General features: G+C 48.2%; 2 long non-coding RNA genes and 1 other non-coding gene across 3 annotated transcripts; 2 read left to right on the top strand and 1 right to left on the bottom strand.

The window, feature by feature from the left end:
- Positions 1-6861: 6861 nt before the first annotated feature.
- LOC122442204 lies at positions 6862-8583 on the bottom strand. The gene is made up of 3 exons (XR_006269584.1): positions 8515-8583; positions 8279-8408; positions 6862-6963 (listed from the first exon to the last, which is right to left on the bottom strand). It is a non-coding gene; the product is annotated as an uncharacterized LOC122442204 (long non-coding RNA).
- A 917-nt stretch (positions 8584-9500) lies between these two features.
- Positions 9501-13314, top strand: LOC122437242. The gene is made up of 5 exons (XR_006268199.1): positions 9501-9515; positions 10155-10636; positions 10785-10907; positions 12483-12776; positions 13214-13314. It is a non-coding gene; the product is annotated as an uncharacterized LOC122437242 (long non-coding RNA).
- Positions 10944-11130, top strand: LOC122425576. The gene has a single exon (XR_006264914.1).
- Positions 13315-14971: the final 1657 nt, after the last annotated feature.

Below are 14971 nucleotides of genomic sequence, written 5' to 3'. Positions count from 1 at the left end.
CTGTTTCTTTTTTTAAAATTAATGATTGACTCGGGTTTTCCTTGCTGCACTGCCTTCGGGCCTGCTCTAGCTGTGGTTAGCGGGGGCTGCTCTTTGTTGCAATGCACCAGCTTCTCACTGTGGTGGCTTCTCTTGTTGCAGAGCATGGGCTCTAGGTGCGGGGGCTCCCAGTAGTTGCAACTCACGGGCTTAGTTGCCCCATGGCATCTTCCCAGACCAGGGATTGAACCCGTGTCCCCTGCATTGGCAGGCGAATTCTTAACCACTGGACCACCTGGGAAACGCTGTTTCTTGTTTCATAGATATGTTCATTTGTGTCATGTTTTAGATTCCACATATAATTGATATCATATGGTATTTGTCTTTCTCTTTATGACTTACTTCACTTAGTATAATAATCTCTGCTGCTGCTGCTAAGTCACTTCAGTCATGTCCGACCCTGTGCGACCCAATAGACGGCAGCTCACCAGGCCCCCCCATCCCTGGGATTCTCAAGGCAAGAACACTGAAGTGGGTTGCCATTTCCTTCTCCACTGTGTGAAAGTGAAAAGTGAAAGTGAAGACGCTCAGTCGTGTCTGACTCGTAGCGACCCCATGGACTGTAGCCCACCAGGCTCCTCCGTCTGTGGGATTTTCCAGGCAAGAGTACTGGAGTGGGGTGCCATTGCCTTCTCCAATAATAGTCGCAACCAAAAAATCAACTTCTGATTTGCCCTACAGGGGCCTCTCCCCTTGCCTACAAGATTGTAATAAAACTTTAACAGATACTTATAACTAAATTGTTTTAAGTCTTCTTTCACTCATCTAAAAAAAAAAAAAAATTAGGGACTTTCCCAGTGGTCCTGTGGCTAAGACTCTGTGCTTCCAATGCAGGGGGCCCGGATTTGAAGATCCCTGATCAGGGAGCTAGATCTCATGTTCCTTGACTGAAGATCCTGCATGCTGCAACTAAGACCCAGCGCAGGCAAACAATAAATAAAATAAATAAGTACTTAAAAATTAGAATGCATAGATTACTTAATGTGGTTGACCTGCTTGTGTCAAGTTATGCTAAGAGGCTACTGTAAACGTAGAAAGAATCAGCAAGAGGTTCAAAGAAAGCTCAGCCAAAGAAATAGCGAGACAACTGTAGGGGAACATTAAAAACTGAGAGAGATTTTGCACATGCGCAGTAGTGTAACCTCTGAATGGTGAAAACAGAGATGATATAGGATGCTTGTGCTGGGAGGAAGGGCAGAGGGAAGCAGAGGGGAGGCGGTGAGAGCCCAGCCTGAATCCCCCAGGAAGAAAGGCAACAGGCCAGGATGAAGAAGGTGAGTCAAAAAGAGCAGCATACCTGTTATTCAGAAACAGGGAGAGAAAGGACTTCCCTGGTGGTCCAGTGGTTAGGACTCAGCACTCCCAATACAGGGGGCCTGGGTTCAAACCCTGGTCAGGGAACTAGATCCATGTGCTGCAACTAAGACCCAGAGCGGCCAAGTAAATAAATACGTATTTAAAAAATAATAAGATAATTTTTGTAATATGCTAGGTACTGAATAAATATTTTTTAAAAAAATAGGAAGAAACAGGCAGACGAGGGAATTCCCTGGTAGTCCAGTGGTTAGGACTCCATGCTTTCACTGCAAAGGGTGTGAGTTCCATCCCTGGTGGGAGAACCAAGATGCCAGAAGCCACGAGATGTGGTGAAAAAAAAAAAAAGAAACAGGGAGATAAGTGAACTTGGAAGGAGCTAAGCCAAGTAGAGAGGGCTGGGGGAAGCAGGCAACTGCTGTTCAGTGTCAGCATTTCCATCCTATGAATTTTTAAACTAGTGTTTTATTGAGCACTTTAGGGGGAAAAAAAAAAACAAACTAAAAACAAACACTCAGCAGTGTTGATATAAATCTAACATGACCAGAGGAAGTGAGGCCTTTATTTCGTTTTGACTTCTTAATATCTTCTTTTTCTTCCTCTCTATTAACTTACAAAGAGGTAATTAACTCTCAAGTAATTGGGAACAAAGACAGCACACTAGTGAAGGGGATTTTTGGAAGCTTTGCCCATAGCTCATTACAGTAATTCGTCATGACAGAAAGTGACAATCTGATAAAGCTTGCAAGTGGCCACAAATTGTTGGCAATTTGACTTGGAGGGGACAGCCCGCACAGGTGGAATTCTAAGGGAATTCTGTCCCGTAAGCAGGTGGCTTCCGTAGCTGCTGATGGAAGTCAGTTATGAGAAGCCCACATCCTGGATGAACCTTGAGCCTGTTATACAGAGTGAAGTGAGTCCGAAAGAGGAGAACATTGTACATTAACACATATATAAGGAATCTAGAAAAATGGGATTAAATGGTATTCTATTTTCAGGGAAAGAACGGAGTCAGATAAAGAAGACAGACTTGTGGACACACTGGGGGGAAAGAGGTGGGACAAAGGGAGAAAGTAGCATCGATATACATACACTACCATGTGTAAAATAGATAGCTGGTGAGAGGTTGCTATGCAACACAGGGAGTCCAGCCAGGTGCTCTGTGATGACCTGGAGGTGGGGGGAGGAGAGGAGCGGGGGATGCTCAAGAGGGAGGTGATACCCGTAGGGTGCCTGCGTGCTAAGCCGCGTTAGTCGTGTCTGTGTTCGACTCTTTGTGACTCTGTAGACTGTAGCCTGCCAGGCTCCCCTGTCCATGGGATTCTCCAGGCAAGAATACTGGAATGGGTTGCCATGCCCTCCTCCAGGGGATCTTCCCGACCTAGGGATCAAACTCGTGTCTCTCACGTCTCCTGTATCAGCAGGCAATTTCTTTACCACTTTTGCCAACTGGCAATTATGGCTGATTTGTGTTGTTGTAAGGAAGAAATCAACACAATATTATAAAGCAATTTTCCTCTATTTAAAAGATAAATTTTAAAAGATGTCACATCTCGGTTTTGTTAACAAGGGATTTGTTGTTGAAAGAAAACAGGAGTCCTATTTTAACTCCATACAGTAATCTCAATGTCCAACAGCCGGTGGCTGCTGTCCTAAAGCAGCGTTGTGTAACCATCACCCAACTGCACAGCTGACAGGCAGAAGGGACACGTGAGCTTCCAATGACTTACTCAGCTCCACTTGAATTAAACTTGGAATAAAGACCTCCTTTTCTGCTGTAGCTGCAAAACTGATCAGGAAAAAAATCAGAATGACTAATTGTTTTCAATGCATTCATTATGTGTATCCACGAACAACCACAACTGGGCTGTACACGCGTAATGATCATAAAGGGATGTGCTTTTTCTAGTTTTCTGGATGGTCAAGTGAAAGTGTGTGTGAAAGCTTCAGTCCCTCAGTCATGTCTGACTCTTTGCGACCTCAAGGACTGTAGCCTGCCAGGCTTCTCCGTCCTTTGAATTCTCCAGGCAAGAATACTGGAGTGGGTACCCATTCCCTTCTCCAAGGGCAATCTTCCAACCCGGGGATCAAGCCCAGGTCTCTGGCATTGCAGGTAAATTCTTTACCATTTGAGCCACTTTAATTGAATGATTTAAATGACACACTTCTACACTTTGTTCAAGAGACAAGTGCATGGTTCCTATGAGGTGGAAACAGGCAAGAAAACAATCACAAAGCACTCGAGATTAGGTGGAAGCATGCGCAAGTGACCAGGGACCAGGATCCTTGCTGATGAGACGGGCAGGCATTCAGGTAGCCTCTGACTTCATCTACAAGGTGAAGGGCAAAGGGTGCTCATTTGTGAAGAAGGTCATTTGTCCCAGGAACTTTACTTATCACATCTAAACATTTTTCCATGTCACTCATCTCAGGACACCAAAGTTAAAGTTCAACAGAGCCAAGAGTGAAAGACTCCTCCAGCTGCCAAGGTAAAGATAACTCTCCCTGATCTGGGATCAGCTTAACAGGCAAATTTGTTAGTACAAGAACAGGAAATACGTGTAAAGTTAACTACTTTATTGGGTTCAGGGGAGCGGGAAAGGACCCTAAAAGATGAGAAGAGAACATGTGAGCTGCTGATACTCATCAGAGTAAAAGTCAAAGTCTCACAATTTCCTGCAAGATCCTGCAAGACCTGGTCCCCAGTTCCCCGTAGTCCTGCTCATAAACCCTTCTTTTTTTTTTTTTTCATAAACCCTTCTTGCCCACCGTCCATTGTACTGTGGCTTTGGCTACTCCCACACTGGCTGTTCCCTCTGCCTGGGATGTTCTTCCAGGATGTCCCATGACCCACTCACTTCTTTTCGGATTTTGTTATTGATCAAAGATTCAGGCCCTTCCTGAATACCCTAATTAAAATCGCAGGAACTTCCCTAGTGGTCCTGTGGTTAAGACTCCTTCCTTCCACTGCAGGGGGCATGCATTCCGTCCCGGCCAGGGAACTAAGATCCAACAGGCTGAGCAGTGCACGGATGGGTGGGGAATGAATAAAAAACAATAAGTGAAATTGCAAACCTCACCCTCGACTCCTTCCTAGCCCAGAACTCTCCCTATCTCCCACTCCCCCTTCACAATCATGTGACTCCAGGACTCTAAGGATTTCACTGTCTCCCCTGCACTAGAATGTCAGCTCCCCGAAGATGAGTTACCTCTGTCTTGCTTTCTGTCCTGGCCTCACTCAGCTAGCAGTGAGTGTTCCACATTTGTTCAATCCATCAGAAAACTGTCACCAGGTTCATAAACCAGAGAACATGTAGTACTCTACTTAAAATTACACTTTCAGAGTTGTAACTTTTTTTTCCCCGGATCAACAGCATTTTTCCAGCAGACAGTAATCAGCCATCTGAACCACACTGGCTCTGTACAAACTTCTTTTGGTCTTGATTTGTACCTTTCAATGTCAAATATGAGCAATGTTCTGGCCAGAGATACTTCTAAACCCTTAACACCCTGTCTGGGACTTCAAATTCTGGTATGTGTTGCACTGGATTCCTCATCAAAGAAAACCTTTCATGCTGAGTAGAACCACCTGTTGTCACCGGGAGTGACTCTGGCCAGAAAGCTTCATTGCAATGTGCTCTGATCCCCAAGCGCCAAGTGTTCAGCTGGCCCGTGACATGACAAATGCTTCTCGGGGACTCTGTATAGCTGGTTCACCTGGGCAGATTTCTAAGAAAGAGGCCAACCATGCAGGTTAGTCTTCTGCATAACTTTCTGGTGAAATAAAATCTTGACTAAATTCCAAAAAAAGAAAAAAACCCCACCAACCCCAAAAATAAAGTAAATAAATAAACAAAACAAAGAAACTCCCACAGAATCCAAAAAAACTCTACCAAATTACAAAAGAGAGCACAGTCTGGTGTATGATTCCACCCTCTAGTGGACGAAGAAAGAAGCTCAAAATCTTGACTTGATAGAACTACTCTTTAGCTCATTTTTTATTGTTTTCTGCTATAGTCCTTTTGGGTCCCAGGGCCATCTTTAACATAAGAAAAATGACTTCTTAGAGACCACATGTTTAATCATGCACTGCTACTATTATTCAATCCTTGGGTCAGGAAAATCCCTTGGAGAAGGAAAAAGGCAATTTACTCCAGTATTCTGGTCTGGGAAACCCCATGGACAGAGGAGCCTGGTGGGCTACGTCCATGGGGTCGCAAAAGAGACATGACTTAATGACTAAACAACAACTATTAAAGTAGAATCTTTTTTGGAAGACTGGAGTCCTGCCTGCTTCAACCCTCTTACATAATCCAGAGGAACAAACATCATAAATGGTGAGGCTCATCCACAGGACGCAGCAACCTATTATATACACACACATGTATTCTTTGGGGAAAATAGGTGCGCTGTCACCACGCCTCGACCAGTGGAGGCCAACCCCACAAAGGGGCTGGAACGGAGTGATCAGGAGACAGCTGGGGGACATTCCAGGAGCCACATGCAGGTGTGCCGTCAGCTACACGAAGTATCTCACGAGTCTCCTCCCGGGGGCTGGAAGGTCCCCTCCATCACCCACGCATGTGCCCAGCACACTCGTCGTGTAGGAGAACTAATGAAGACTGATGCCGTGGGAATCCCTTGGCAGTCCAGTGGTTAGGACTCAGCACTTTTGATCTTGGGTGGCCTCAGCCTGCAGCGGCTTGAAACAGGGTTTTTCAATTCCCAGCCAGAGACTGAAGTCAGGCCACAGAAATGAGAGCACTGAATCCTAGCCACTAGGCCACCAGGAGGGCTTCCGTGGTGGCTCAGATGGTAAAGATTCACCTGCAGTGTAGGAGACCGGGGTTCAATCCCTGGGTCAGGAAGATCCCCTGGAGAAGGGAATGGCTACCCATTCCAATATTCTTCTCTGGAGAATTCCATGGAGAGGAGCCTGGCGGGCTACAGTCCATAGGATCACAAAGAGTCGCACAACTGAGCGACTAACAGACACACAAACACACACACACACACACACACACACACCCCACAAGGAACCAGTGGCCAGTGACAAGGCCTGGCCTGTATGGCTTTGCAGAAATAAATTCCCACAAAGAAAGAAAGTAATGAAACTGTAAAGTGTTTATTAGGAGGAAAAAGAGTACATGTGGATAGCCACACTGGCAGGCCCAGAGAGAGTCGCGCCCTTGCGGTAGTTTGAATCACTTTTACGCGGCATCTCTTCCAGGTTCCCTTTGGCCAACCATCGTGCTTCGCCGGGTCTGTGTTTGGCGTATCTCAGGGTCCTCTCATGTGCCTGCATCTCTCAACCAAGACGGATTCTAGCAAAGAGGCCCACGGGTAGGTTGGCATCACTTACTGTGCGGAAGCACCCTTCTACCTTTTTGACCCTTTAGGAGCCTTTCTGAGCACGTGTAGTCGGGGAGGTCTCCTTGACTTCAAGAATGAGGAATGTGCGGGTCTTTTATCTCTTATCTGGGGCAGGGCCCAGCCTCCTCTTCTGCTGTCCACAGGGAACACATTCCAGCTGCTCACCCTGGGGCCTGTCTCCTGTCTCACTCTCACTGCCAGGATTCAGATTCGATCCCTGGTCAAGGAACTAAGATCCTGCAAGCCACACAACATGGTTAAAAAGGAAAAGAAAAAATTCAGACTGTTGTTTTGAGGTGCAGTCATAGACAAAGGCCGAAGGGTCAGTGTTAAGAACCCACATCCAGGGGCTTCCCTGGTGGTACCGTGGTAAAAAAAATCTGCCTGCCAACATAAGAGACACAGTTTCCATCCCTGGTCTGGGAAGATCCCACATGCCGTGGATCAACTAAGCCCATGTGCCACAACTATTGGGCCTGTGCTCTGGAGCCTTCGAATCACAATTACTCAGCCCAAGCGCTGCAGCCACTGAAGCCCAAGTGCCTGGAGCCCGTGCTCTGCAATGAGAAGCCACCAGTGAGAAGCCCATGCACTGGAACAAAGAGGAGCCCCCGCTCGCCGCTAGAGAAAAGCCTGTGCAGCAACAAAGAGCCCATGTAGTAAAGAAAAGATACAAATAAATAAAATTGTATATTAAAAAAAGACCCCACATTCAGGTAGAGTTTCAGCAGATGGAAACAGGACAGGACACAAAGACATCTTTGTTTAATGTCCAGTGTTCTAGAGACTGTTCCACTGGAGGACCCTCTGTCCTGTCTCCCTGGGAATAATGCAGAATGATCTGGACAGTTACATGTCACTAGTCGTTCCCAGGAACTCTAGTCCCCTTTAGGTTTCTAGCATTGGGTTTCATGCAAACTTTCCCCCTAAACCATAACTTCCCCCAAGGCCAGGGTGTGTGTATGACTCTATGGAGGGCTCCCTTTCACTCTGAGATCCAGGACCTGAGAGCTGGAAGGGTCCTGGGAGTATCCCATAGTGGCACCCTCTGCTTTCTGGGCTACGAAAGTATTAGCTGCTCAGTCCTGTCCAACTCTTTACAACCCCATGGCCTGTTCCGCCAGGCTCCTCTGTCCATGGGATTCTCCAGGCAAGAATACTGGAGTGGGTAGCCATTCCCTTCTCCAGAGATCTTCCTGACCCAGGGATTGAACCTGGGTCTCCTGCCTTGCAGGCAGATTCTATACCGTCTGAGGTACCTGCAGTCCACAGAATTTATGGGAAACCTCTGGAACCAGGCCAGCTCAAGGCCTCACGGGGCTGTCTTGGTTCCCCTAGAGCATCTCCTACTTTATCTAGTTTCTTTTTTCCATACATTCATATTCTTTATTATTATTTATTCTTTAAAAATTTTGTTATAAATACGTTTAAGTTTTTAAAACTGTTCAAAGTTTTTAATTTCTAGTAGGAAAACATTATCTGATGAACACCCCAATGGCAAACCACTGTAAGAATGTTTCAGTTGCATTTGGGGCAGAGGAGTAGAAATTACCTTCAAAGTACCTCAGCTTTCTTCATAAGAAGATCAGAGATACGCTGGTTCATATTATTGTGACATCCATTAAGTGATCTAAGTTGCTTTTCCTTCAGCAGGGGCTTTATTTGTCAGAAGGGCATGATGCCTAGAGAAAACAAACAAACAAAAAGGCCCCAAAAGATAAACTTAAAAGAAGGGCTTTATGCTTGACCTCCAAATTTGGCTGACAATTTACCGATGAGATTCATAACCTTTGGGTTGCTTTCAACATCTTTGCCGGGTTCTGGGCCACATCCCGGAAGGTCACAGTAACTTCTGGATCCTGCATGGCTGCAAGAAAATCTCTGGATCACTAAAAATTCCATTGAGCCCAGGCATTCCTGCTATTCTAGGCACACTCCCTCCCATCCCAGGCATTTCTCCAGGAAAATTACCAGGCGCCCCCACCAGGAAAGGCACCAGGGAAAGAGCCACACTGAGCTCCTGATTGTCATCTGGCTTCTCCCTCCCTCTGGGCTCTCTCGTGTTCTTCCCCATCAGTTCTCATTTTCAGATTTTTTGCTTCTAGCCATCCTACTAGATATGAATGGCATCTCATCGTGGTTTTGATGTGTATTCCCCTGATGACTAAAGATGCTGACCATCTTTTTTTTTTTTTTTTAAACTATCCACTTACTTATTTTTGGCTGCGCTGGTTCTTTGTTGTGTCAGACGGCTTTCTCTAGTTGCAGCAAGCAGGGGCTACTCTTCCTTGCAGTGCACAGGCTTCTCATTGTGGCGGCTTCTCTTGTTGTAGAACACGGGCCCCTGAGTGCTGGAGCTTCCTTAGTTGTGGCATACGGGCTCTAGAGCACGGGCTCAGTAGTTGTGGTACACAGGCTTAGTTGTTCTGAGGCACATGGGATCTTCCTGGACCAGGGATTGAATCCATGTCTCCGGCATTGGCAGATGGATTCCCAACCACTGGACCACCAGGGAAATCCCAACGTTGACCATCTTTTCATGTGATTATCAGCCATTTGAATGTCTTCTTTGGAGATAAGTTTGAATTATTTGTCCATTTTTAAATGGTTGGTATTTTTTTTTTGCCTTTGTTATTGGGTTTTAAAAAGTTTATCTGTATTAACTACTGGATTTCTGAAAAATATTGCATCTAAAAACAGAGGTTTACTAATAAATGAAGGCTGGGACCTGCTGCAGCCTTTTTATGTCACATACAGAGAAACAGAGGCCCATGAGGTTAAACCACAAGGTAAGTAGCAAAACAGTCTGTCTGACGGCTTGCCTCACCTCCTCCCACGTCACTCAGCACCTGCAGTGGGCAGCAGGCAGGTGCGGGCTCTGTGAGGAACTACACGTGCAAAAACAAACCCTGTCCTTCAAGCCTTGCGGGAAGATGAGGCTGGAGGAGCTGGGAGTTGAGGGGGCATGGTGAGAAGTTCCCTGTAATTGAGGAAGGGAGAGAGTGGTGGCAAACAAGGCTAGATTCTGAAGGATCTGAATGCCAATAAGTTGGGGGTTTTAGCCTGGAGACCCCAAGTCACAAATTCAAGCACTCTCCTGGGACCGCAGGTGCTACAAATGTGAACAACCGGGGTTAAACAGTAGGGAGTGGAGGGGGCCCGTGGCTAACCAGAGTGCCCTCCCTGCCTAAAGGCAGATTCCAAGATTGCTGGTTACAGCATATTCGGAGTGACGTCAGTTTGGGGGGTTCCAGGTAGGTTTAGGGAGGAGACGCAGTGTCCCGAGGCCGATGGTCTGGGAAGAGGCTGTTGTGTTGTTGAACCTGCCCAGTTGTGGACACACAGAGGGCCAATGGCTTCCTGGCTGGCCAAACTTGGGAGAGTAATTCACCTTCTCTGCAGCTTGGCTCTTTTCCCCTGGAAAACAGGAGTGATCATTGTACCTATCCCCTGCCTCGGGATGCGGCTCCATTCCGGAAACCTAGCTGGCCTCCTGCTTCCCTTGCTCTAGGGACCTCCCCTCCAAGCTAGCGCGCTCCTCTCCAACATCTCGAGGCTGCGGCCCCTTTAAGGCGGCCATGGAGGACCCAGTTTCAGAGCTAAGGAGATCTTCTAGCTGCCGTCTCTGTGGTAAGCCGTCCCTTACGGCCGGAAGTGCGTGTTCAGACCTACTTTTCACTCTAGATTGGGAAGGCAGGGACGCCACGTGTTCTGTGGTGTCAGAGGGGCTGTGCTCGCTCGCTCCCACCCGCTGGCCGAACCCCAAACCCGCAGAATGACGCTGGTCAGCGGCGCCAGTTCCCGCCCTGGGGCGCTGACGAAGCTCCCGGCAACCGGACTTAAGGAATCACTCCCAGCATAGAAATTGTGCCTTGGACGGAAGAGGCCAAAAGCAGGCACCAGGATCGGGGTGAGGAGCTGCAGTAGGAGGCGCTGCACCCCTTAGAAAAGTCTTGGATCCCGGGCTGGAAAGCCAGCATGAGTTTTAGCGGGGGAGGGGTGTAAACATCCACGAAACTTATCCTCCTAGAGCACATGGTGTTCATCTCTTTCCCCAGGGCTTTATCAGAAGATGAACGCTCTCTGGCCCCCGGCGATTGGATGAAGGCCTGCAATCTTTGCTTCTCCTCTGCGGTGAGCCTAGAGCATATTCGGAGTGACGTCAGTTTGGGGGAATCCAGGTAGGTTAAGGGTGGAGACGCAGGGTCCTGAGGCCGATGGTCTGGGGAGAGGCTCCTGTGTTGTTGAACCTGCCCAGTTGTGGGTGCAACGTTGTACCAGGTAGCCCGACCCTGACCTAAAGTAAATTCCTAGGAGAACTTTTTCCTGGGTTTTGAATTTGCAGTAACAGGTGTGAGCATTCTAGCAGCAGTTTGATGATCATGTATGATACTGCAAACAGAACGTTCGCTGAAAAAAGAAAACCTATAAACAGTGTTCATGTATATTTGTTTTATTCAATATTTTACGATACTTTGACCAGGTACCATGCTAAGTGTTAGGGACACAGAGATGTTACCGACCTTGTTCTCAGGAAACTACAGCCAAGTTGGGGAGATAACCCTAAAGAGAGTGTAATTCAAGCTGACATTAATGCTCTGAAGGAAAGCACAGTCTTACAAGAATGTGTGTCTCAAAGAACCTGATGCAGACTGGAAGGCTTTCCTGAGGATGAGACCCTTGATTGGGCTCTGAAGGATGCATAGGAGTTTGGTGGGAAGGCCAGGGGGCAGCATGTACAAAGGTCCAGTGGCCTAGCTAGTATGGCTAGTGGAGGAACTGAGAAAAAGGCCACTGTAGCCCAGAACGTAAAGTGGAAAATGGTGTGAAAAGAAGCTGAAAAGGTTGGGGAGGGACAGGCTACACAGCGCTTGTGGCTCATGTGAGGATTTGGGGCTTTGTCCTGAGAATATTAGGAGGTCAGTGTGGGTTTTAAACAAAATGATGTGCTCAGTTCAGTTCAGTCGCTCAGTCGTGTCCAACTCTTTGCAACCCCATGAACCGCAGCATGCCAGGCCTCCCTGTCCATCACCAACTCCCGGAGTCCACCCAAACCCATGTCCATTGAGTCGGTGATGCCATCCAACCATCTTATCCTCTGTCGTCCCCTTCTCCTCCTGCCCTTAATCTTTCCCAGCATCAGAGTCTTTTCCCATGAGTCAGTTCTTCACATCAGGTGGCCAAAGTGTTGGAGTTTCAGCTTCAACAAAGATGATGTGCTAAAAACTGTAATTTCAAAAGAGCCCTGTGTACAGAGCGGCAGTCAGACAGAACTCTCTGTGATGCTGGAAACGGTCTACATCTGTGCTGTCCAGTAGGGCGGCCATGATCCTGGAGTGGCATTTTGTTTTATTTTTATTTTTTGGCTGCATGGGGTCTTTGTTGTGGCGCCTGGGCTTAGCTGGTCCATGGCATGTGGGACTCTTCTTGGACCAAGGATGGAGCCTGTGTCCCCTGCATTGGCAGGTGGATTCCTAACCACTGGACTGCCAGGGAAGTCCCTAAAATTTTAATTTAAACATAAATGGCCATGTGTACCTAGTGGCTGCTGCGTGGGACAGTGCAGGTCTAAGACGTTCCTGGAAGGGCAGTGCCACCCTTACTGGAATCGTGACACCTGAGCCCTTTCACTTCCTGGACAGAGGCCAAGACGAGTTCCACTTGGAGAGAATCCTCCTGTTGGTCTTTCCTGGGGATCTCACACAGTAACTACCAGTGGAACTGCTTTTCATTTTTATTTTCTTGGTGTGCTTCAGCCTACTCCGTGAAGCATCATTCCTCCTCCTGTCTGCCTGTTTTGCTGTCAGCACACTGATGGAGAAGCGATCCTTCATCACATTGAAGTACCTACAGTGGTCAAAGCGTTATGCCTCTGCTTTGGAGGGAATGTCAAGAAAAGCGTGGTCCCTGGTGTTGCGGGGTTTGGGGTGCAGAGAGGTAGACAGCAGAAAGTGCCGGACCCCAGGAATGCGAGTTTTCAGTGGGACCTGGCAGGATGTAACCCTGTGAGGAAGTGAAGGCCGTTTCCATCTGATGAAATGTGACAGAAGGTAGGAAGTGTGAAAGTGAGAGGGTTGGGGAGCTCAAGAGTTGGGGCCAAACTGGGGGTCTACACAGAACGGGAGGAGAATGTATGGATAGACGGGCTGGTATTGAGTTGTGGGGTGCTTTGTCAGAGGGTGGTTTACTGTGCCTGCTATAGGCAAGCTTCTGAGGGCCCCACGTGGTGGTGGTGGGTAGATGCCCAAGTGTGCTTGGGGTGGTGGTGGGGGTTGTTAGGAAGTCACTGGGATGGAGCCTGTAGACTTGGAAGGAGGGGGGCCACTGGGTCACTGCAGGGTTGGCACCAGCAACATTGTGTTCTGAGTGGAAGGTAGATTTTAGGTTTTGAAGGGTTTTTTATTGTGTTAAAACAGTTTTAAATTCCCTGAATATTCAGACTTGCTGAAGTTGAACGAAGAACTGATGTACTGTACTTTCTTTGCAGGTGAGTTCACTGGAAGAGGTGTGTGCTTGCCGAGTGAAAACCTGCTGAGTTTGTTTCTGCCTGGTTCTCTGTGCCTGAAATACAGTAGTTGTGTTTTAGCACTTTCTGAGTTTGTTTGATTTCATTCTTATCTACATAATTTTTGAATGCTGACCTGCTTAAGATCCTGTTTTGTATGAATATAAATGAAAGGAGTCAGACCCTAAGGAGACATGTCACACCTGCGCTCAGTGACCACCTGCTGAGTGTGTGCCCTTGGCCTCCAGGGGGCACACAGGCAGCTCAGTTTCTGACCAAAGAGTTAACTCAAGGTCACACGCCCTCCGGGCTGCTGGTGCCCTGGACCTGTGACTTAGTCCCTGAGCACCCCACTCTCACCCAGGCTTCTCAGCAGGCGAGGAACCCCCACCCCTAGCTCACACCCAGGGCGCATACACATTGCAGGGCCTGGGGGCTTTGTGATACAGAGCTTGGGGGCTCTGCTGACACTGGATGGGGCCGTACTTCCCAGCAGAGAATTCTCCCGAGTCCCAGTGTCTTTGAATATTTCTCCCTCTGTTGATGTGGAGAAGGAAAACCAGCCTGTGTTCTGAGCTCTGATGGTGGTAGCGCCATCCTCAGACTGTCAGGCCATCCTTCTGTTGTGGCCGTAAGTTTTTTTGCGGTTTAGAAAGGTCCCCAGTCCAGGCCAAGCTGTAATCTCTGGCTTGCTGTCAGTGGTTGTGCACCTGACTCCAGGCCCAGGCAAACATTTGTGATAGATTGTTACATGAGTTCTGTAGAGTTAACTTGGCATTCAAGGCCCTCCAGAGCCTGCTCCACCGGCCTTGTCAAGCTTACCCCCTGTGTCACCACCTCTGTCCCCACATGGCTTGCAGAAGTCACGATCCAGAGAAGGAGACAAGCCCAGGGGTGCTTGGTGGGTTGCCTGATGCTTAGCTGGGTGATTTCCGCCCATCTCTTCCAGTGTGGTGGTCCAGAGAGGCCCAGGAGAACCTCGCAAAGCCCTGTCACGTCTCTGAGTGGCCCTGTCTGTCCTCACTCCGAGGTCAGGGGGCTCGGGCAGTCCCAGGGTTCAGCAGACAAAGGCTGCTTTCCGAACCCACCCAGCAGAACCCTTCCCCTTGGGGTCCTGGGGGTCCCAGAGTTGGAATGCTGCAGTGTCGTGGGCAGTGTGCACCTCTGTGCCTGAACCCCCAGCACACCTCCTTTGCGGGGAGGAGAGCCTTCCACCCTGCTTTGACGGCTGTGCCTTGGCCCGCTGCCCTGTCTCCTCTTCCTCTCAGCAGGGGAGTACTTGGGACAGGCCAGGTTTCCTGTGGCTGATCTCATCTCACCCCACGACAGTCATGTGAAGCGGGGACCCTGATTGTCATCTCCATTGTACAGATGAGAGAACTGAGGCCTGGAGGTTAGGGATGCAGAACTGGCAGAGGCAGACCCGGAACCCAGGGTGGACGCTGTTAACACTACACGCCCAAACCCCACTCCAGAGACTTACTCCAAGCAGGGCTGCTGAGTTTAGCAAATCAGGCTGCCCAAGTTAAGTTTGAATTTCAGATAAATGAAATTTTTTTTTCTTTTTTTAGTATATCTTAAATATTGCATGGGATATACTAAGACTTAAAAAAGATTCTGTTGTTGGTTTGGAATTCGGATTTCACAAGGTATTCTGTATTTTATCTGGCAACCCCAACCAAGGCAAAAGCCTCTGCACAGCCCTGTGAGAGGAAGTGGGCGTGGGGCTGGGAAGGTACC

Source organism: Cervus canadensis, chromosome 1 (assembly GCF_019320065.1).
Source record: "Cervus canadensis isolate Bull #8, Minnesota chromosome 1, ASM1932006v1, whole genome shotgun sequence".
Taxonomy (NCBI): domain Eukaryota; kingdom Metazoa; phylum Chordata; class Mammalia; order Artiodactyla; family Cervidae; genus Cervus; species Cervus canadensis.
This window is presented reverse-complemented; position numbering and strand designations above follow the sequence as displayed.